At 46.0% G+C, this 24354-nt stretch overlaps 1 protein-coding gene across 4 annotated transcripts in view; it reads left to right on the top strand.

Moving 5' to 3' along the window:
• TEP1 (telomerase associated protein 1) overlaps positions 1 to 24354 on the top strand; it is a 194519-nt gene that overhangs the window by 44667 nt on the left and 125498 nt on the right. The window contains exon 1 of one of the 4 annotated variants that reach the window (XM_068241122.1): positions 20853 to 20871. The exons of 2 other annotated variants lie outside the window; for them this stretch is intronic. The gene's annotated coding sequence lies outside the window, so the exon portion shown is untranslated. Of the gene's footprint in view, positions 1 to 20852; positions 20872 to 24025; positions 24116 to 24354 lie in introns of those variants that run through there. One more of the 4 variants, XM_068241113.1, reaches the window with a different exon arrangement.

The raw sequence follows: 24354 nt of genomic DNA on the forward strand, positions 1-24354 counted from the left end.
AGTGGTAATCATTAACAAACTGTTCCCCATCCCATTCTTACACCTCTGACACTGTAGTTGCCACTGGCAGGTTTTGGTGCACCGTATCAATTTGTTATGTATAGAGTGCTTGGGGGGCCCCCATTGTAAAACTTGCATCGGGGCCCCCAGCTCCTTAGCTACGCCACTGGTGAAGCCACTTCTCACACTATACTTAGTTCTGTCACTAGGGTACCCTAACCTTGTGACAGGGTTTTCTTTAGGGTTGTAGAAAACAAATAGAACATCTTTCAAGAAAGTATGGCTGCAATTTAGATTCTTACTGACAGAGGTCTGCATAGGTATATGGGAGCCTCATGCAACTCAGAGAACACCAGTTTGAGAGTCTGACTGCAGCACAGTTTAGTATTTCAGTAGAGAAGTGATTTTGAATTCTGTGCTGTGTAGATACTGCTGGGATTTACTGGGATTAGACTACAGATTTGGAAGTGATTAGCTGGCACTGCTTCCTCATACTAGCACTAGCAATAGAGTGAGGCGTGGCCACTATATTTTGTTTCCACTGCCATGAAGTTGGATTTCAAAGTGATGTGACCTAAATAAAAGAGCACTGTGACTCCCAAATAAGCGCGTCCTAAAATATACTGTTAGTGCAAAAAGAAAAAACGAAACAAAAACGTTGTAATAGTTTCCCATTTCACAAGTCACATTTATGATAAAACAGATTGGCAGAGTTAGAATTATAATGTAGGCTAATGGGACAGCACCATCCACATACATACTGCACCTGCTGGATGTCACATCTTACCAATGAGCTCTTCACTAATCTTATATTCATTTTTAGTATCTTGGGATCATTTACTGCTAATCACCATTTATCCAGGGACAACGGAAAGGGAAAAAAAATCTCAACCAAGCAAATAGATGAGTAATTCACAAATGTCTGGCTCTATGTTTTCCTATCTAAATTGCCCCTATGCACATTTGTGGACCTTTGGTTCAAAATATTTTCCAGTAAGAACAAAACCTCCATATTCTAATATTCATTTATCCAGCTGATATGATTATTTTTTTTACCTAGTGACATACATAGATAAAATATCCTAATGTATTCTGCCATTGGAAAAAAAGTTGAACATTTCCTCAGATATCTGCACAATAAGGGGGTAAAAGTAACTAAGAGAATTGACATCTCTTTGTTACCATCTGGTTGGCATGGACTGGGTGACTGCTGGTACATGGCAGCGAATCAGCAGCTTTACAATTAGTTGGGTCGCAGGCCAAAAATGCAACAAGCCGCTGGATAACTATCACAAGGGACACCTGTGGAAGGGAGGGAAGAACTGCACACAATTTGGGAGGAGGCACCCCAAAGGCTGTCTTAAAGCAGCTGCATGCACCATCCGTCAAGTCTCAGTTGTTTGTTTAAACAATGGGCTGGATCCATTGAAAGAGTGCTCGTTAAAAAGAGGGGGTGGCCACTATGCACGGCTTACATAGCAGTGCACGTTGCTACTGTATGTAAGGAGCATGCCTTCCTTAGATATATGCGTTGCTTATATAGCAACGCGCACAACTTTAAATGTGGGTGGTGCTGTGAAGTATCACAACCGCAATACTTAATAGCGGTCACCACTGTGTTAATTAACATAGTTACTATACATAGTAACTATGTTAATTATCATAGTAGCGGCCGCAAGTGAAGTATCGTGGTCGCGATACTTCACAGGACCACCCGCATTTAAAGTTAGGCCTTGCATAGCGGGCGCCCCTTCTTTTTAATGAGCGCTCCCTCATATTAAGCTGCACTTTAGCAGGGCAGCTTAATGAATCAAGCCCAATATGTATTATATATATTGTTTGTTTTGTCACCTGAAAACCCAATTCTTTTCTGTCCATTATGGACATTTTTCCCTTTATATGTTTTCCCTTATGGTTTGGGATACTTGATTTTTTTTGCATATTTTAGCCAGGCCTGGATGTTTTTCTTTGCAAGAAAAGGGTTCCATCTAGAGATGTAGCGAACGGTTCGCCGGCGAACGGTTCCAGGCGAACATTGGGGGTTCGCGTTCGCCTGCGCCAAGCGAACTTTTGCGGAAGTTCGATTCGCCCCATAATGCACTATGAGGGTCAACTTTGACTCTCTGCATCACAGTCAGCAGGCACATTGTAGTCATTCAGGCTACACTAAGCCCTGGAGCCCCACCTCCCCTTATATAAGGCAGCCTCTGGCAGCCATTAGCCTCACTCGTGTGCCTGCTAGAGAGAGGAAAGGGACAGCTGCTGCAGGCTTTTTCTCCTAGGGACAGATTAGTTAGGTTCTAGGCTGCTTTGCTTGCTCCTGACTGATTATTATTGCTTTTAAAGCACCCAGCAACAGCTCTTTTCAGAGCTCATCCTGTACATTTTTTTTTCTGTGTGTCAAACTGACACTTTTGTTGCATGCACAGCCTTGCTAATTGATATTGTGTGTGCCACTGCCAGCAGCACAGCACATTCAGTGACTACCTGTGTGTGTGACAGGGAGCTGCACATTGTACTACCCAATACTGCATATACCCCAGTACCTGTTGTGTTTACTTAACCCACCTCATCACTGCATATACCTAGCTTTGTGTTGAGTGAACCCAGCTCACTGCATCTAACTACCCAGTACCTGTTGTGTTTACTTAACCCACCTCATCACTGCATATACCTAGCGTTGTGTTGAGTGAACCCAGCTCACTGCATATAACTACCTGTTGTGTTGAGTGAAAACCCACCTCACTGCATCTTAAGTGCCTTTACTGTTCAGTGAACCCAGCTCACTGCATCTAACTACCCAGTACCTGTTGTGTTTACCTAACCCACCTCATCACTGCATATACCTAGCGTTGTGTTGAGTGAACCCAGCTCACTGCATCTAACTACCTGTTGTGTTGAGTGAGAACCCACCTGGCCACCTCACTGCATCTAACTACCTGTTGTGTTTAGTGAGAACCCACCTCACTGCATCTTAAGTACCTTTTACTGTTCAGTGAACCCAGCTCACTGCATCTAACTACCCAGTACCTGTTGTGTTTACTTAACCCACCTCATCACTGCATATACCTAGCGTTGTGTTGAGTGAACCCAGCTCACTGCATCTAACTACCTGTTGTGTTGAGTGTGAACCCACCTGGCCACCTCACTGCATCTAACTACCTGTTGTGTTGAGTGAGAACCCACCTCACTGCATCTTAAGTACCTTTACTGTTCAGTGAACCCAGCTCACTGCATCTAACTACCTGTTGTGTTCAGTGAACCCAGCTCACTGCATCTAACTACCTGTTGTGTTGAGTGAGAATCCACCTCACTGCATATAGCTAGCATACCCCCGAGATGGACAAAATGGACAAACCAGGTAAGGGAAGAGGTAGAGGCAGACCCAGAGGAAGGCCACCAGGCACCGGCAGGTCTGTGGCTGTGCGAGGTGGTGTTGCTGTGATTTCGTGCGGACCTGCCCCAAAATACAGTGCTCAGAAGCCGTGCCATCACTTCCCAAAATCGTGAGGAGGTGCTTGAGTATTTAACACAGAACACCTCATCTCCCGCAGCCACCAGCGCTACAACAAGCACCACATCCGCTGCATTTGACACTTCGCAGGAGTTATTTGGTGGTGGTGGTGAAATCACTGATTCCCAGCCACTACTGCAACAACAACAAGAAGGCGCAGGTACACCACCTCCTACGTCTGAGTTAGGTGGCGATAGTATGGACGTAACGTGTGTGGATGGGGATGATGGTGGACCCCCTGAAATTGGTGCACTTGAGGAGGTGTCTGAGGAAAGCGCAGCTGGCCAGGAGGATTATGATGACGATTATACGGATACCACATATGTTCCCGGTAGAGGAGATGACCAGGGGGACAGTTCAGAGGAGGAGTCAGAGAGGAGTAGGAGGAGACGACTCCATGATAGAAGCAGAGGGAGCTCGTCCTCAGAAACAGCTGGGGGCAGTGTCCGGCGCCATGTATCACCAGCTATGGCCAGCCAGTCAACATGCCCTTCAACGTCAGCTGCTGATGCCACCGTAGCGCCATCAGCCCAGGGGGGCTCAGCGGTTTGGAAATTTTTTAACGTGTGTGTCTCAGATCGGAGCAAAGCCATCTGTTGTCTCTGCCAGCAAAAATTGAGCTGTGGAAAGGCCAACTGTCACGTAGGGACAAGTGCTTTACGAAGGCACCTGGAGAGACGGCACAAACAGCTATGGCAAGAACACCTGAGGAAAAGCAGCACCGCTCAAAAGACAAGCCGCGGAGAACAACCGCGGCAGCCGTCACAGGGGGCTTCTGCTGCTCCACGTTCCCATGGTATTGTTCATGGCTGGGGGGAGGAAGAATGGATACACTTTTAAACAATTTAAAAATACAACCATCTAAACTTTCAAACAATTTAAAAATACAACCATCTATCATTTTCAAAAAATTTAAAAAAAGGGCAAAAAAACTTGCCCTCCGTAAAACATTCTTGGCAAATGCTTTCGACTTGGTTTGTCTTCCGCTGGCTCAAGGGTACATCTGACCACAGATGCCTGGTCTGCAAAGCACGGTCAGGGCAGCTACAGCATGGGTCTCAGCAGGCTCCCACTTCGGGCCGGAATCCAACCTTCATTCCCCGCGGTGACAATGGCAGACTTGCCCTCCATAACGGATTCCCGTTAAAGGATTTAAAGTTAATTCATTTCAAATACACAGCAGGGCCTCGAAAGTCCGCCTCCTGTATTGTTATTTTTGGTCACTACCTCGGGGCGGGCGTGCATGCCTACCTGCTGCCCTCCTTGGATGTGTGGTGGTAGCCGTTTCTCAGGCTCCACACCGGATTCCATCCCTCATTCCCCGGCCATTACCCGGGGTCACAAATGACAGACTTGCCCGCCTCCATATGATTCTCGTGAAAGGAATGTGGTGTCATCTTTGCCTGCCATAACTGGTTCTCGTTAAAGGATTTAAAGTACATTCATTTCAAATACACAGCAGGGCCTCGAAAGTCCTCCTCCTGTATTGTTATTTTTGGTCACTACCTCGGGGCGGGCGGGCGTGCATGCCTGCCCGCTGCCCTCCTTGGATGTGTAGTGGTAGCCGTTGCTCAGGCTCCACACCGGATTCAAACCCCTCATTCCCCGGCCATTACCCTGTGGTCACAATGGCAGACTTGCCCGCCTCCACAGGATTCTCATTGTAGCGGTACTGAACAAGTACACAGCAATTAGAAAATGTAATTAAAAAAAAAACGTAAGCTTTTTAACAGTGCCATGGAAAGTTGAGAAGGAAGTCATACATTACCTGACATCACTGAGTGAGGAAAAGCAATCTCGCCATGTTGCGCAGTAGTCCAGCACGGCCGTCACAACACACAACAAACAGCTATTTGTGGTGCGTTACACAGTGAGTTTGGTGTGTCAGTGTGAAGCAGTACTCTAATTACACTCCCTGATTGATGTATACACATGCAAGATGTTTGAAAGCACGTTAGGCCTGCAATTTAGCATTCAATGTGATTTCTGCCCTTAAAACGCTGCTTTGCGTCACATCCAGATTTTTCCCCGGGACTTTTGGCATCTATCCCACTCCGCCATGCCCCCCTCCAGGTGTTAGACCCCTTGAAACATCTTTTCCATCACTTTTGTGGCCAGCATAATTTTTTCTATTTTTCAAAGTTCGCCTCCCCATTGAAGTCTATTGCGGTTCGCGAACTTTTCCGCGAACCGAACCTTCTGCGGAAGTTCGCGAACCGAGTTCGCGAACCGAAAATCGGCGGTTTGCGACATCTCTAGTTCCATCTTGCAATCCTACCACACAGCCCAGACAGGGGCGTAGCAATAGGGGTTGCAGAGGTAGCGACCGCATCGGGGCCCCGAAGGGCCCTCCCTCAACTACAGTTTTAGCTCTCTATTGGTCCTGTGCTCATAATAATGACTTCTATAGATACTTTGAATAGTGGTAATCATTAACAAACTGTTCCCCATCCCCTCCTTGGACCTCTGACACTGTAGTTGCCGTGGGCAGGTTTTGGTGCGCCGTATCAATTGTTACGTATAGAGTGCTTGCGGGGCACCATTGTAAAACTTGCATCAGGGCCCATAGCTCCTTAGCTACGCCACTGAGCCCAGACATCTTGTCTTCTCATCAATTGTGGAGGAATGTACAGTTCTTGTCAACATCACTGCTGTCTCATATTTTCTCCACCTTTTGATAATGGTCACCACTGTGCTACATGGGTTTTCCAAGGCTGTGTGAATTTTTTTGCCTTTCAGTTTTTTTTAATGCTGTGTGAGGTCTGTGGGGACCATGGCTTGAGCTGTAGCAGGCAACTGAAGAATGTAAAAAAATTCTTCTAGGGGTTAATCAGAGTCTTTTTAGTTGATAGCAGGTGTGTACCCAAGAGAAGGGTGAATGCAATAATTAAATCAAAAGGCACTTCAACAAAGTGTTATTTTCAGGCAGTGCACACTGATGCAACCAGCTTATTACATGTTTATAATTTTTTCCCTTAGACTTGTTTGTTTCCAATTACATTATGCAGCTCATATAAGCGTTTCTATTTAGTAGAAGGGATTTTCGGTTTCTGTTAGCCCCTTAAACTTTGCTAGTGGTTCTGGGTCACCATGAACTATATGGGTACTGTATTCTTCATAAAAAGTGGGGATAGTTTTGATCAAATCTGCATGAAATCTCTTGCACACCCCCCCCCAAAAAACCCCCCAAAAAATAAACTAATAAATGGTACTAACTGCCGTATTTCAAGGGTAAAATTGCTTAGGATTGTGAATAGGAATAACAGAAAATCTCAGTAGCACTGTTGGTGGCAGGTCATGGTTACTGAATGTATAACAGACTTGTAAACCTAATATACCTGCTGCTTTGCACTATGTTATCGCACTATGTATACTTGCTTTGATCTGCATAGGGGGGAGGGGGGGAAGGATAGAGGGGGGAGGGCCGGGATTGTTGTATCCAGACAGTGTGTAAGGACTTCTCTGTCACACACCTGCGCGTGTGATTGGCAGAAATGTGATATGTTTTGTATGTTTCGTAATTTTTTCTTTTTTTGAAAATTACTTAAAATAATAAAATAAAATAATAAAAATAATTGTAAAAACTAAAATTTAGTAGCATTTTATACTGAATCAAACAAGTCAGAAACTTGTACAATGATGTTGTACTGGAGCATCAGTTCTATGATAAGATACTTGGATCCAGAAGCAGAGATTTTGAAGGGACCCAAGCACTAAATATGAAAATAGATAAAATGAACCTCCTCTTAAGAGAGTAGTAAAGGAGGCAGGGGTTGGACTGATCGGTCAAACAGGAACCTAAGGGGTTAAACGGTCAACGGGCTCCAGAGGAAACCTGTTTTGTTCCATTGTCTCTGCTCATTGCCGGGGCGAAAATCTTCGCCCTCCTGAGAAGCCTGTGCAGCCTATCAATATTCGATCAATAAATATACTGATCTCCCAATACCAACACACTTTTGTTTACCTGGACACAGTTTAAGCAATTTTCGCATCACTGTATTAATGGGTGGCTTCACATCGGGAAACATGAGACTCTAACACAAAAAAACTAAGTTTATACATTGGTTTAAAATTGTAGAAGATGGTTTAAACAAGGACTCTAAATTCCTGTGCTGGTACGATGGGTTTTAAATGCCACAATTCTTTTAATTTTTCTTTCTTTTCATTCATTTTTGTGCCATATGCTGTGTAAGATGGAATTCACTGTCACTATTCATTTTATTTGCTTTCAGGTGCTGGCTTTGAATGCCACAATTCTCTTAAGCTTAGAATTAATGGTGCATGTAACCAGGCCTGTTACCATTTGAATTCGGAATTTACGATGTCTCCCCATCACCAGAGTCTGCTTTATGTCATGTTGAGGATTCTATTGATCTTATCAATTTAGATAGGATGCCTGGGAAAGCCTCCTCAGTAACAGTTAAGGCATCTAATTACATTTATGTTTGCAAAGAATGTTTCTCCTCTGTATGTCAGTGTATATAAGCTGTGTTTTTAAGTTTTGGTCAGGAACCAGTCCGACGAAGGCTTTTTATAAGTCGAAAGCTCACTGCTTATCCATCTCTAAGTTAGCCAATAAATGGTATCATCCTGATTCAAAACTTCTTGCTAATATTCGATCAGAAGGACTTCCTGGAGACAGAGGCTGTTTCTGTTGGCTCTGTTCTTGTCAGGCATAGGTAATCCGTCTCTGCTTCTGAGTTCTGTGAGTCCCGCAGAGGAGAACTGCCGGTAATGGTGCTGTGTTTTACCACATGCTGTAAACTTGATGAATTGATATTTAGGCTTTGTTCACATCTAAAATCGAAATCCCAGACGGCCGCGTTTTGCAATTTTGTGATTTTCCCCCCCCCTCTTCCGGCATTTACATGCATGCTACGATTTTGTGTACAGCTCTTTTCAATGCACTTTTGCAGAGCGATTCTATTTTTTCACTTCCTGGAGCAAGTCACCCCACAACAGCTCTTTTGAGAGCTAATCTTGTTCTTGTGATCTATTTTTTTTTTCTGTGTGTCCCACTGACACTTGTGTTGCATAGACAGCCTTGATAATTCATACTGTGTGTGTGCCACTGCCAGGCCCAGCACATTCAGTGACTACCTGTGTGACAGGTGCACATTGTAATACCCATTACTGCATATACCTACCTACCTGTTGTTCACAGTGCACCCACCCACCTACCTACGTGAGTTGAGCGCACGCAGTGTCAATGTGCCTGTCCGCTACCTGTCTGTGTGTGACAGGTGCACATTGTAATACCCATCACTGCATATACCTACCTACCTGTTGTTCACAGTGCACCCACCCACCTACCTACGTCAGTTGAGCGCACGCAGTGTCTCTGTGCCTGTCTGCTACCTGTCTGTGTGTGACAGGTGCACATTGTAATACCCATCACTGCATATACCTACCTACCTGTTGTTCACAGTGCACCCACCCACCTACCTACGTGAGTTGAGCGCACGCAGTGTCACTGTGCCTGTCCGCTACCTGTCTGTGTGTGACAGGTGCACATTGTAATACCAATCACTGCATATACCTACCTGTTGTGTTCAGTGCACCCACCTCATCACTGCATATACCTACATGTTGTGTTCAGTGCACCCACCTGCGTGAGTGCACGCAGTGTAATATACCACTCCGTGCATACCTGTTAAAGTGGACCAAAACTAAAAATACAAGATTTCAGAAATAAAATCTATTTTTCTAAATTATAATAATAAATAGCAGCCTTTTTTCAGCTGCATGATGACAAATATAAAATATTTTACATTTATTGGAGGAACCCCTCCCTTCCTTTCATATTGCCGGCAAATAATCCGGCAAACTGGTGGAGTAGATGGTGTCCAGCAAAGGAGGAATTGCTAATGGCTGCCACCTGTATAACCCTAGTTATGCAAAGAGGAGGGTGAAAAGCATGCACTGAAATGCTCATAGGCTTGAAGGAGTGTTTATTTATATTTGTATGTGTCAGTGTGGTGCAACTAAATATTTTGAATGAAAAAAATGTTTGGTTTGAGTCCGCTTTAACTGCACCTGTGTGACTGCACATTGTATTAGTCAAGTCAGTGCATACCTTTCACTTCATCCCCCCGATATGAACACAACGGACAAAAGAGGCAGACCCAGAGGAAGGCCATCCGGCAGGTCTGTGCGAGGTCGTGTTCATGTGTTTTCGTGCGGCCCTGGCCCAAAGTACAGTGCTCAGAAGAGGGCACGTCCCATCAACTCCCAAGATTGTCAGGACGTGGTTGACTATTTAACACAGAACACCTCATCTTCTGCAGCCACCAGCGCTACTACAAGCACCACATCCGTTGCATTTGACACTTCGCAGGAGTTAATTGGTGGGGAATTAACTGATTCCCAGCCATTATTGTTACAACCAGATGAAGGCGCTAAGCAAGTTACACCACCTCATATGTCTGAGTTAGGCGGCGACACTATGGACGTAATGTGTGAGGAGGAGGATGATGAAGTACCTGCTGTTGGTGCAGTTTTGGAGGTTTCTGAGGCAAGCGAAGCTAGGCAGGATGATTTTGATGATACGGATCCCACATGGGTTCCTAATAGACAAGATGACCAAGGGGACAGTTCAGAGGGGGGGTTAGAGAGGAGTAGAAGGAGACTAGTTCCTGTAAGAAGCAGGGGGCCAGAGCTGTCCCAATTTGCCATCCAACTTCTGTCTTGCCCTGCCTCAAGCGTCCTGTCAGAAAGGACCTTCAGCGCAGCTGGAGGCATTGTCACTGAGAAGAGAAGTCGCCTAAGTCACAAAAGTGTTCAGTACCTCACCTTTACCAAAATGAATGAGGCATGGATCCCGGAGGGCTACTGCCTGCCCGAAGACTAAGTCAGTCCCCACACAGCATCTCTGCCTGCATGCCGTGTGACTGGCTACCTGCCCCAAGACTAAATCGCTCTCCACACAGCATCTCTGCCTGCAGGCCACTTGACTGCCTTCTCCGCCACTACCAACAGGGTCCAGGACTCCAGGTGGATTCCTGAATTTTTAAGGCCGCTGCTAGCAGCGGCTGCTATAATAATTTTTCTGGTGCGTGTACATGCCTGCCTAATTTTTCTGGTTGCACTGCAGCTGCAACAACAAAAGGCATGTACATGTGCCCATTCCCCTTCGTGATCATTACCTTGCCGCGGTGAAGGGGCTTGCATATTACAATGAAGCAATGACCAACAGCTATATGAGTGTCTCGGGGGTTGCACACCAAAGATAATAAGGTCGTTGCTTCATTGTGGACAGACCAAATTTGATCAGCTGGACAGTCACTGTTGTTCTATCATTGAGCTACCACAGACCGGCGACCATATGGGCTTGAAAACCAGCACAGCTTGCACTCTGGCCATGGTGCGCACCAGTCCAGCACGGCCGTCACTACACAAACAGCTGTTTGTGGTGCGTCACACAGTGAGTTTGGTGTGTCAGTGTGAAGCAGTACTCTAATTACTCTCCCTGATTGATGTATACACATGCAAGATGTCTTAACCTCCTGAGCGTTACGCCGCTCAGGAGGTTTTGTTACTTTTTGCCCGATTTTAATATAAATGTGGCAAATGGCTATAAAACCTCTAGCTAGCACTAGGCTAGCTAGAAGAAGTCTCCGGCACCCCTCGATCCCCGCCGCTCCCCCGTTTATACGTTACCCAGCCTGGATCCAGCGATCGGCGCAGCATCCCTGGACAGCTCCGGTCTTCACTATGGGGAGGATCGCAGATGACATCGCCGACATCATGACGTCATGCGCAAACCCGATCCTCCCCATATAGAGACCGGAGCTGTGCCGAGAGGCTGCGCTATCGCTGGATCCAGGGGGGTAATGTATAAACGGGGGGATTCAGGGGTGCCGGAGACTCTTACTAGCTTGCCTAGTGCTAGCTAGAGGATTTACAGCCATTTGCCACATTTATTTATTTATGGAGGACTCCTGGGGCCACAGAGCAGTATGCCCGACACAGTGTCGGGCATACCGCTAAGGAGGTTAAAGCACTTTAGGCCTGCAATTTAGCATGCAATGTGATTTCTGCAATTAAAACGCTGCTTTGCGTCCAATCCGGATTTTTCCCGGGGACTATTGGCGTGTATCCCACTCCGCCATGCCACCCCTCCAGGTGTTAGACCCCTTGAAACATCTTTTCCATCACTTTTGTGGCCAGCATAAATTTTTCTAGTTTTGTTGAAAATAAAAATGGACATTTACATGGTGTCACAGGGCCCCTAGTGGCCGGACCGCAAAATGCGTTCCAATCGGTTTCAGCACACAGACCATGCAAGCTGTGGTCGCAATCGGTGCACAGAATCCGCTGGAATTTTGGCAGCAGACCGACTAGAAGGGAGCCTGTGAGTTACGGTAATACAATTTACACACTATTTCAGGGTATAACTGCCACCACCTCTGTTACCATGGGACAGAGGAGCCCACTGACTGGCTGATTCTAGACCTGCAAATAAAACGGTTAAACACACTCTATTCTGTCTAGCTAGCAACAATAGTAGCGACTTTTCAGAGGTCAGAGTTCAGTTTGTGCGGCTGAATATCAGGGTAGCTGAATAAATAAATGACGGTAGCGTTGTTTATTAAATATGCAATATGAATAATTAATATATACAGAAAATCGTTAAAATCAACAATTATAGAGACACATAATAGCACAGTATGAAAATAAAAGGGAGAAAATACTTAGGTTCGTGGAAATATGTCCTTCTGGGAAAACTCAAGTTCTTCTTTTCAGTTCAGGAGCAAAGTTCAGACAAGATGGCCACCACTGTTCCTCAGAGTGGCAGCATGCTCCCATGAAGGTGGAATTTGGAGGAATGAGGGAGGAGTCCCTCACAAACACTTTTAGCTGATCCCCATCTTTGGGTGGAGTCTCAGGTCCAGCCCAGGGGCTGGACAGGGTGCGGTTAACTCCCTGGGTGGGTGCATGGTGAGCACCAAATATGACATTTTCCATATCTCGGCTTCCGCTACCTGCACACACTTAACGGCCACAGATTCATGTTCCTCAGAATATGACAGTTTATATGACATCAAACTTGGGTGCTTTTGCATGGGCGGTTATGAAGTAGCGGAATACCTCGGGTTCTGGGTATGTCAGGGGCCTCAATTTAATATCAAAATATTCACCAGATCCGGACCAGCAGAATGAGGTAACTTTCATACCTCTCATATGATCGGTATTCCTTAAACATGCTAAAAATCATATACAGCATTCACTTCCTTTCTGCTGCTGGCGGTGCCAGGCAGTCTGGCCTCCTGCTGAGCTTATCCTGGCTTCTTCAAAAGGCAGCAACACTTGCCAGTTGGTTGCTGCTGGGGCTTTCACACCTGGTGTCACTGGCCAGGAAAGGGACTGTTTTTGCTCACTTAGCCTCTGAGTGAGATCAGCTAGGACAACCTTGGAGTTTTACACCTCTGCCAAGGCCCAGATTCCAGTCACATGCTAATTAACAAGTCACTGGCCAGGAAGGGGACTCTTTGATCAAGTTAAAGACTGAGCAAATCTAAACGGGGCGATCAGAAAATCGACTGCGCGAATCTTCCGTGACACCTGGGGCTTCTACCAGCTGTCATGTCCTGTGCCGTCTTCCTACGATCCTCGGTTCCCCGCCGCTGGTCCCGGCCTGATATTTGTCTAAGAAGACGAATAGTGTTCGCTACAGTGTGTCATCGAGCACTCCGCAGTTGGATCAGCCGCAGTTGGATCAGATGCCAAATTAGACCGGGACCGGCGCCAGGGAACGGCGGATCGTTGGAGGACGGCGTGGGACATTACAGCAGCTTGCTGAGCACATAGCTCAACTTTCCATGGAAAAAAGGCCTAAGTCTGACAGTAGAAAAGTGCTATAAGGGCTCATTCACACTAGGGGCGGTTTCGGCCTTTTTTCAAGCTATCGCCTACAAAACGCTGGTGCAATGAATCACTATGAGAAGGTTTATATCAGCGCGGTGTTTTTACTATAATGGAAGGTATAGAAAGAGCATTAAACGCTTACAAAACCGCTTTATGCGGCAACTGAGTTCACGTTTTTGAGAACAAATACATTGTATTTATTCTTTTCCGGGTCAAAACGTTCACTTTCTGACTTGCATCAGAGAGTGAATTACAATACCGCTCCAGAAAAGCGATTTTACCATAAACGCAGCACGCAGTGGAGCGCTGTGAGGGGGGGGGGGGGGCAAAGCACACAAAAACGCATAACGCTTGTGTTTGTGTTTTTGATTTTAGGTGTGAATGAGGCCTAACCCTTGCAAACCAGAGGACTACATGTTTAGAGATTTAAGGGGGTACTCCGTCTAATTATCTTTGAAGGAGATCCTGCTTATTGATGTGAAATGCTGCCCAATTATATTATTGGTAGAACATGCTGGCTAATTTTTTAAGGGAAAAAGCTGCTTCTTTTTCGTGGGTGCCACACTGTCTAGCTATGTTGATTGCTCTAGCTAAATATGTTTTTTGAGAGACACACACTGATGATTACTATGTTTTGGGGCAGAACATGGTGCAAAATTAGAGGTGGTTCACACGGACATCCGCCCGGCGTCTGGTTCGGCGGTGTGGCATTCAGGCTTTCAGTGGCTTCTCATTGCGATCTGAGTTTTTCATCCCCACAGGGGGAAACTAGACGCGCCTGTTAATCGATCCGGGGTCGCCTCAAACGACACGGAAAATTGTGATCAGAACACCGCGTTTGCGCAAATGAATGGGAGCGTGACAAGTCCCGGATGCCGGCGGTAAACGCAGGACAGACGTCCGTGTGAACCAGCCCTTATTGTGAGGGGTATAGTTGTTTAAATATAACCTAAGAAATGATTATATCTTGTTTTGTCTCATATCGGTTTAGCATTTACGGCACAATATTATCATGCTTCCATCTGCTGAAAAGTTTTATGGAGATGAAGATTTCATTTTTCAGCACAACCTGGCACCTGCTCACAGTGCCAAAACCACTGGTAAATGGTTTACTGACCATGGAATTACTGTGCTCAATTTGCCTGCCAACTCTCCTGACCTGAACCCCATAGAGAATCTGTGGGATATTGTGAAGAGAAAGTTGAGAGACACAAGACTCAACACTCTGGATGAGCTTAAAGAGAGTCTGAAGCGAGAATAGATCTCGCTTCAGACCTCATATATAGCAGGGGCACGTGTGCCCCTGCTAAAACGCCGCTATCCCGCGGCTTAACGGGGGTCCGTCCCCCCAAATCTCCTCCGTAATGCGGGGGAGCGCTTCCGCATTGGGGCAGGGCTAACCGCCGCAGCCCTGCCCCACGCGCGTCTGTCAGCGTGTATCTCCGCCTCTCCCCCGCCCCTCTGTCTTCCTTCACTGAGAGGGGCGGGGGAGGGGCGGGGGAGAGGCGGCGATGCGCGTCTGATAGACGCGCTGAGAGGCAGGGCTGCAGCCGTTAGCCCTGCCTCTAGGAAGCATATTCTACGACCAACCTTTGCGACCAACTTTTGCGGGGGGTGGGTTGGGGGGTCAGGGACCCTCGTTTAGCCGCGGGATAGCGGCGTTTTAGCAGGGGCACACGTGCCCCTGCTATATATGAGAGCTGAAGCGAGATTTAGTCTCGCTTCAGTGTCTCTTTAAGGCCGCTATCGAAGCATCCTGGGCCTCCATAACACCTGAGCAGTGCCACAGGCTGATTGCCTCCATGCCACGCCGCATTGAAGCAGTCATTTCTGCAAAAGGATTCCCGACCAAGTATTGAGTGCATAACTGAACATAATTATTTGAAGGTTGACTTTTCTTTGTTTTAAAAACACTTTTCTTTTATTAGTCGGTTTAAATATGCTAATTTTTTGAGATAGGAATTTTGGGTTTTTATGAGCTGTATGCCAAAATCATCAATATTAAAACAATAAAAGGCTTGAACTACTTCAGTTGTGTGTATTTGAATCTAAAATATATGAAAGTCTAATGTTTATCAGTACATTACAGAAAATAATGAACTTCATCACAAAGGGCTCTATTCATAAAACTTTACCGCAAGTTTTCAGCTCAAAACAGCGGACTTTCCCGACCATTTAGCAAAGTGGGCATTCATAAAGGCTGTTTCCGCATGAAAATCTACAATCCCCCAGCAGAGCGAGAAATTTCCGCCTTCTGCAGTGTTTTTCTAGATTTATCTAGAAAAAAGTAACAAAATGGCCATTCATAAAGATTAGAGGAAGCGGTATGTGGACGGGAAATACCGCTTCCTCTGATTTAGCGAGAAGCCTGCGGATTACATACAAGTGAATGGGACAGACCTCCCAGAGAGAGCAGCGCACGGAGGGGCTCTGCCGGCTTAAAGGGAAGGTTCAGGGAGGGGATTAAAAAAATAAATTTCCACTTACCTGGGGCTTCCTCCAGCCCGTGGCAGGCAGGAGGTGCCCTCGCCGCCGCTCTGCAGGCTCCCGGTGGTCTCCGGTGCCCGACCCGACCTGGCCGGCTGCCAGGTCGGGCTCTTCTGCGCTCCATTTCCTGGCACTTCTGCGTCCCACGCCGGCGCGCTGACGTCATCGGACGTCCGCCGGGCTGAACTGCGCCTGCGCAGTACAGCCCGGCGGACGTCCGATGACGTTAGCGCGCCGGCGTGGGACGCAGAAGTGCCAGGAAATGGAGCGCAGAAGAGCCCGACCTGGCAGCCGGCCTGGCCAGGTCGGGTCGGGCACCGGAGACCACCGGGAGCCTGCAGAGCGGCGGCGAGGGCACCTCCTGCCTGCCACGGGCTGGAGGAAGCCCCAGGTAAGTGGAAATTTATTTTTATTTTTTAATCCCCTCCCTGAACCTTCCCTTTAAGTGTTTCCGCATGCCTTCCGACAGCTTACCGCCAGCCTTCAGCAGGAGATCTCCGCACTTGCATCGCAGCTGGCAAGATTTTTATGAATGACCACCCAGAAGTCTAAAATACTGCTGCGGTATTTTACCTCCACGATTTTTTCCGACTCAAATGTTTTATGAATAGCGCCCAATATGCACATTTTTTGAGAAGATCCTGTATAGTTAATGGCCACCTTTACGCCCCTTGCACACTACATGCAATAACGATTTTGACCCGATTTTACATGCGATTCCGATTTTGGAATCGGTCCTGCATGCTGCATTTTTCTTTTTGTGTTGAAAGCATCCAGGAAAAATTTGAATCGTAAATAACAAATTGGATTTGTGATTTGCAGTCTGCAAGAAGCCTGAGTATCACTTTTTCCTGGCTCCATACAGCACTAGGGTGATGCCAATAGTAGTGGCCATACACTGATAGATTTGCAGTAGATTTGACCATCAGATAGATTTGTCGTATGCCTGTCAGGTCAAATCTGACAGGAATCTCTCTGATGTGCGCCACACACTAGGAAGAGATTTCCAATAGATTTCAGAATTAAATCTACTGAAAATCGATCTAAATGCATTATTGCACCATTCGATCCAGGAATGGTTCTCTCATGAAGCAAGGTGAAACATTTGCATCAGGCACAGAGATTTCAGGGGCAGCATTTTTGTACTGTGTATACCTCCCTGAGAAGGAATGGTTGTGGGTGAGCAGTTTGTTTGTCACAGACTCACAGCCAGCCAGTGTGCTATTGTGTTGAGCTGCAGCATTCAACAGCGTTCCACAAGGACTCGACCCTCCAAAGTGAATTACAGCGAAATATTTATTTTCATATAGCGGTGTTACAGCACACTGAAAAGCACAACGTTTCGGGCAAAGGCCCTTTCTCAAGTGCTCAAGTCATCTGGTAACACATAGTAAATATATAAAACTTTACTTACACGCCACACCCAAACTAATTGGGGGGCGGGCACATACTTAAAGGTACATATAACCCTTAAAGGGTAAGAGAGCGGCAAAAATATATACTCATAAGAAGCACCTAAGACTAAAGTCTTCGTTGAGGCCATACGGTGACTGAGTACCCAGTTTTTCCATCCACCAGGCTTCACGTCTTAATAAAGTGGTCCTACGATCCTGGCCTTCATGGAACTGCACCACCTCTAGCACCATCCATCTCAGCTGACTCACCCTGTGTCCACATTCCTTGAAATGCCTTGCTAAGGGGGGATCCCGATTTCTTTCCTCCTCCCCCCTTTTATTTATATTGGGGTTCTGTATATTGCTCCTATGTTCATTAAGTCGAGACTTGACGTCTCTCTTAGTCTGCCCTACATAGGCTAACCCGCAGGGGCATTTAATATAATAAACCACCCCTTTGGTATCACATGTAGCATAATCTTTAAGGGGTATCGGGGTACCCTGTCGTGGATGTCTAACCTCAGCCCCCCTAATGATACCATTACAATTTTGGCAATGCAGACAAGGAAAGGTGCCCACTCTTGGTGTACCTAAAAACATTTGTGTGGGCCCCCCTGTTCTCCCTATATCAGCACGGACAAGATGGTCTCTAATAGATTTACTCCTTCTATATACAAATCTAGGAGGGTTTCTGCAAATGGTGGATAACTGGGGATCAGCCTCAATCACCGGCCAAAACTTAGACATAGTATCTCGCAAAACAGTCGATTCTCGACAAAAAGTAGTAACAAAATTCACTTCATTGCTCTCGTCCTGTTTCTCCCTATTATATGTTCTCAATGCTTCACGATCCAAACCTCCCACCTCTGCTGCTATTTCCTCACATCTTAATTTACTATAACCCCTTTTAACAAAATCTTGCGTGAGGAGCTGTGCCTGCTTCGCATACAGTTCATCGGAGGATGTAATCCTCCGTATTCTAACATATTGACTCTTAGGGAGCCCATTCACCAGAGGTTTAGGGTGGCAACTGTTGGCCAATAAATATCCATTTTTATCGGTTTCTTTTCTGTAAAGGTCGGTTTCGAAATGTCCCGACTTCTTCCTAACCTCAGCATCAAGGAAATGTAGTGAATGGGCATTGTACTCCATTTTAAATTTAATAGTTTCATGTATATCATTCACTGTACTGAAAAACCGGCACAACTCCTCCTCTGTACCTGACCACCCAAAAAATAGGTCGTCAATAAACCTGCAGTAACCTCTGATGCCAGTAGGGGCCCCAGCACCAATAAAATATGTTCTCTCAAAGTCCGACATCACCAAATTAGCTACACTGGGTGCATAAGGGGCCCCCATTGGCACCCCGAGGGTCTGCAGGTAAAAATCGTCCCCAAACCTAAAGTAGGAATGGGAGAGGCAGAATTCAAGCAATGACATTATGAACATAAGCATCTCATTCGTCACCCTGCTATCCCCCTGTAACCGTTCTTTCACAGACATCAGTGCTTCCCTATGAATGATATTATTATATAGGTTGACCACATCCATGCTCACCAAAAAATCTACACTATCAGCATTAATCTGATCTAGCATCCTAAGAAAATGAGTGGTGTCTTTCAAGCAAATTTCATCAGCCTTCACAATTGGTTGCAACCATGTATCTACATAGATCCCTAACGGTTCAAGCAACGAGTCCACCGCCGATACTATCGGCCTACCGGGGGGGTGGAACAAGTCCTTGTGCACTTTCGGCAAGGTGTAAAACACTGGAACCCGTGGCGATTCCTTTGTTAAGACCCCCATCAGATCTCTGCTGATAATACCTGTCTCAGCCGCATCTTTCAACAATTCATCAATTTCAGCCTTAAAACGTCCTGTGGGGTCATTAGACAAACACCTATACATATTCTGATCACTTAATTGCCTTTTGATCTCGTTCACATAGTCTGTGCGATTTTGTAACACAATGGCCCCCCCCTTATCTGCCTTTTTTATAATCACCGATTTATCGGTTTTAAGTTTATTCAATGCTGATTGTTCTGCACGGGACATATTAAACTGATTCCTATTTCTTTTTTCTACCTTTGTCTTAATGTCCCTCAGCACCAGTTTCTCAAATAGTTCCAATGAACTGCTTGTAAAAGGTGGATCTGCTTTACTCCGAGGTTTAAGTTTACTGGGGATCTCTTGTATACTTATGTGTGATGCAGTGTCCAGGTTTCCTGCAACCTTTGTTGGTCTATTCAAGCTGTGCCACACTTTCCAGCGAATATTCCTGGTGTACTTAAATAAATCAACCTTGACATCGAACATGTTGATGCCGCATGTCGGTACAAAGCCCAACCCCTTATTCAAGACTGAATGCTCAGTGGGCGACAGCGGCCTACTTGAGATGTTAATGACAGTTTCATTTCTGTCAGCCAATACATCAGTCCGTTTATTATGCACATTCTCCATTACTCTTTCAGTAATATGTGCAGACTGAGAAGCAGCTACTATGTCTGAGTGGAGTCCAGCAATATCATCACCATTATGGAAAGCAACAGATTGTATATCAATCTCTCGTTCATATGCCATGCTCACTGTTAGTGCAACATGCGCACTGTCCTCTGCTGTAATCTGCGAGGCACTAGGTGTCACATACCTCCGTTCAGTGGCTGTACACTGCTCTGCTTCTCCCAAATGTGATGTAATCGTCCTGCAGAGCGGATCCCCCGCTAAACCCTGCGGAGTCCGTGGACACATCACTGATGTTGCTGGCTGCGGGTGTACGGGCGGTTGTAAGCCTGTGCCCTCGGTCTCCGTTCGGCTCCTCCGCGACCTCTTCCTCTTCCTGCCCCGGCTCCGCCCCTTCCTCTCGGCTGACTGCCGCCTCCTCCCCTGGTCTCTGGAGGCTGTGTATGCGGAAAAGGAGCCGCGTAATCGGGCTCGCTAGCAGAGGTCTCTGGGTCTGACGCTCCTTCTGCTGGCGGAGGATTCCGACGGAGCTGTCGCGCTAATCGGCGCACCAATCTCCACGAGTACACTCGATTTTTGTCGTAATCCTGAGTGTCTCTTTTGAATTTATCGATTTTCCCTTTCAAGATGCTTTCTTTCAAATCTTTAATTGTTTTATCCAGCTGCTGCTTGAATATGTTATAGGCTTCCAAAGTGTCAGTTGTAAGTAACTCCGCTGTCAGTTTTTCCACTTCCTTCTGTGTTTCTACGATCTGCGGATGCAGGTATTGTACTGTCAATAGCATTAAATCCTGAGAACACTTATTCAGAATGCCATGCCACTTAGTGAGAAATTCAGGGTTTTCTTTACACAGCAGTGGTGAGAGGATGATTCTAAGACCCCTGGGGATTCTGTCGACTTTTATATACTCTGTCAATGTTGAAGCATGTAGTGATAACGTCACCTCTTTTCTTATTGCAGCTTCCAATTGCACTCTCAGCTGTTCAACAGGATCCACTTCTGTGCTGGAAAAAGTATATCTCACAGAATCTCCCAGCTCCAAAATAGCCGCTCTCTCTTCAGAAGAAATGCTGTAAAATTCCGCTTTTTTGTCACTTGATCCTGCTATTTCAGCAAACGACATATTCGTTACTCTAGGCTCCTTGCAGGTAAGATGGGTACTCAAATCCAAAAGCAAAGCGTCCCTGCCGGCCACAGAGGAGTATTATTGTCACACGGGGAGTCCAATGCGGTCAGAGGCCCATCACACCTCGCATATAGTCCAAACAATCAACAGCGTTCCACAAGGACTCGACCCTCCAAAGTGAATTACAGCGAAATATTTATTTTCATATAGCGGTGTTACAGCACACTGAAAAGCACAACGTTTCGGGCAAAGGCCCTTTCTCAAGTGCTCAAGTCATCTGGTAACACATAGTAAATATATAAAACTTTACTTACACGCCACACCCAAACTAATTGGGGGGCGGGCACATACTTAAAGGTACATATAACCCTTAAAGGGTAAGAGAGCGGCAAAAATATATACTCATAAGAAGCACCTAAGACTAAAGTCTTCGTTGAGGCCATACGGTGACTGAGTACCCAGTTTTTCCATCCACCAGGCTTCACGTCTTAATAAAGTGGTCCTACGATCCTGGCCTTCATGGAACTGCACCACCTCTAGCACCATCCATCTCAGCTGACTCACCCTGTGTCCACATTCCTTGAAATGCCTTGCTAAGGGGGGATCCCGATTTCTTTCCTCCTCCCCCCTTTTATTTATATTGGGGTTCTGTATATTGCTCCTATGTTCATTAAGTCGAGACTTGACGTCTCTCTTAGTCTGCCCTACATAGGCTAACCCGCAGGGGCATTTAATATAATAAACCACCCCTTTGGTATCACATGTAGCATAATCTTTAAGGGGTATCGGGGTACCCTGTCGTGGATGTCTAACCTCAGCCCCCCTAATGATACCATTACAATTTTGGCAATGCAGACAAGGAAAGGTGCCCACTCTTGGTGTACCTAAAAACATTTGTGTGGGCCCCCCTGTTCTCCCTATATCAGCACGGACAAGATGGTCTCTAATAGATTTACTCCTTCTATATACAAATCTAGGAGGGTTTCTGCAAATGGTGGATAACTGGGGATCAGCCTCAATCACCGGCCAAAACTTAGACATAGTATCTCGCAAAACAGTCGATTCTCGACAAAAAGTAGTAACAAAATTCACTTCATTGCTCTCGTCCTGTTTCTCCCTATTATATGTTCTCAATGCTTCACGATCCAAACCTCCCACCTCTGCTGCTATTTCCTCACATCTTAATTTACTATAACCCCTGGGGCCCCTACTGGCATCAGAGGTTACTGCAGGTTTATTGACGACCTATTTTTTGGGTGGTCAGGTACAGAGGAGGAGTTGTGCCGGTTTTTCAGTACAGTGAATGATATACATGAAACTATTAAATTTAAAATGGAGTACAATGCCCATTCACTACATTTCCTTGATGTTGAGGTTAGGAAGAAGTCGGGACATTTCGAAACCGACCTTTACAGAAAAGAAACCGATAAAAATGGATATTTATTGGCCAACAGTTGCCACCCTAAACCTCTGGTGAATGGGCTCCCTAAGAGTCAATATGTTAGAATACGGAGGATTACATCCTCCGATGAACTGTATGCGAAGCAGGCACAGCTCCTCACGCAAGATTTTGTTAAAAGGGGTTATAGTAAATTAAGATGTGAGGAAATAGCAGCAGAGGTGGGAGGTTTGGATCGTGAAGCATTGAGAACATATAATAGGGAGAAACAGGACGAGAGCAATGAAGTGAATTTTGTTACTACTTTTTGTCGAGAATCGACTGTTTTGCGAGATACTATGTCTAAGTTTTGGCCGGTGATTGAGGCTGATCCCCAGTTATCCACCATTTGCAGAAACCCTCCTAGATTTGTATATAGAAGGAGTAAATCTATTAGAGACCATCTTGTCCGTGCTGATATAGGGAGAACAGGGGGGCCCACACAAATGTTTTTAGGTACACCAAGAGTGGGCACCTTTCCTTGTCTGCATTGCCAAAATTGTAATGGTATCATTAGGGGGGCTGAGGTTAGACATCCACGACAGGGTACCCCGATACCCCTTAAAGATTATGCTACATGTGATACCAAAGGGGTGGTTTATTATATTAAATGCCCCTGCGGGTTAGCCTATGTAGGGCAGACTAAGAGAGACGTCAAGTCTCGACTTAATGAACATAGGAGCAATATACAGAACCCCAATATAAATAAAAGGAGGGAGGAGGAAAGAAATCGGGATCCCCCCTTAGCAAGGCATTTCAAGGAATGTGGACACAGGGTGAGTCAGCTGAGATGGATGGTGCTAGAGGTGGTGCAGTTCCATGAAGGCCAGGATCGTAGGACCACTTTATTAAGACGTGAAGCCTGGTGGATGGAAAAACTGGGTACTCAGTCACCGTATGGCCTCAACGAAGACTTTAGTCTTAGGTGCTTCTTATGAGTATATATTTTTGCCGCTCTCTTACCCTTTAAGGGTTATATGTACCTTTAAGTATGTGCCCGCCCCCCAATTAGTTTGGGTGTGGCGTGTAAGTAAAGTTTTATATATTTACTATGTGTTACCAGATGACTTGAGCACTTGAGAAAGGGCCTTTGCCCGAAACGTTGTGCTTTTCAGTGTGCTGTAACACCGCTATATGAAAATAAATATTTCGCTGTAATTCACTTTGGAGGGTCGAGTCCTTGTGGAACGCTGTTGATTGTTTGGACTATATGCGAGGTGTGATGGGCCTCTGACCGCATTGGACTCCCCGTGTGACAATAATACTCCTCTGTGGCCGGCAGGGACGCTTTGCTTTTGGATTTGAGCTGCAGCATGTCATGGGAGAACATTAAATGAAACAGAGTAAATTGTCGGGGGCTGTGCAATTATTCCAAATTGGGGGGACTTAGACTTTCCATCCTGTCAGAAAGATCATATCGATCGAAATCGGCCGCAAATGAATCGATGGCTGAAATCGACCAGTGTATGGACCCCTTTACACCACTAACTAATGGAGCAGTTTCAGCATATAAAGGATCTGCAAGTACGTCTGCTGCTGTGCCAGTGATCCACAGTACATCCAGCTTCATGAGGGGATACAGAAGATACACAATTCACGGCATTGCTAAAAAAGAAAAGAAAAGGAGGAGTTCCAAATAAGAAAGCACTTCTCACACACGGTTATTGGAATGGTATCACGTATCAGGGATTGGTCGGCTGTAAAGCAGGAAGCAGGAAATAGTAAAGTTCACAGTGATCCTGGGTGTGTCAGGCATAAGAATACTCCGTCTGCAGTCATTCTGGGGCCAGTCTCTTGTAAGGGAAGTCCAGTAGTCCACACATAAGAGGTAATCATTCCTTGCAAGTTATTAGCTGCTAGAGCCTGAGCTCCGCTCGCAGCACGATACATGGGTGGTCTTTCTCCTGACTGCAGCTGCCGGTGGGCCAGGAAGTGAGCAGGCATTATCGTTCCCTGTAATGTAATAGGTGTACAAGCAGAGACAGTAGCACTTTCTGCCATCTAGTGGTGCAGTCCTGTAATGATCTGTTGCACTGTGTTCTAAAATTAGGTGTAGTTCAAACATCA

The sequence above is a fragment of the Hyperolius riggenbachi genome, chromosome 1 (genome assembly GCF_040937935.1).
Source record: "Hyperolius riggenbachi isolate aHypRig1 chromosome 1, aHypRig1.pri, whole genome shotgun sequence".
Classification (NCBI taxonomy): Eukaryota; Metazoa; Chordata; class Amphibia; order Anura; family Hyperoliidae; genus Hyperolius; species Hyperolius riggenbachi.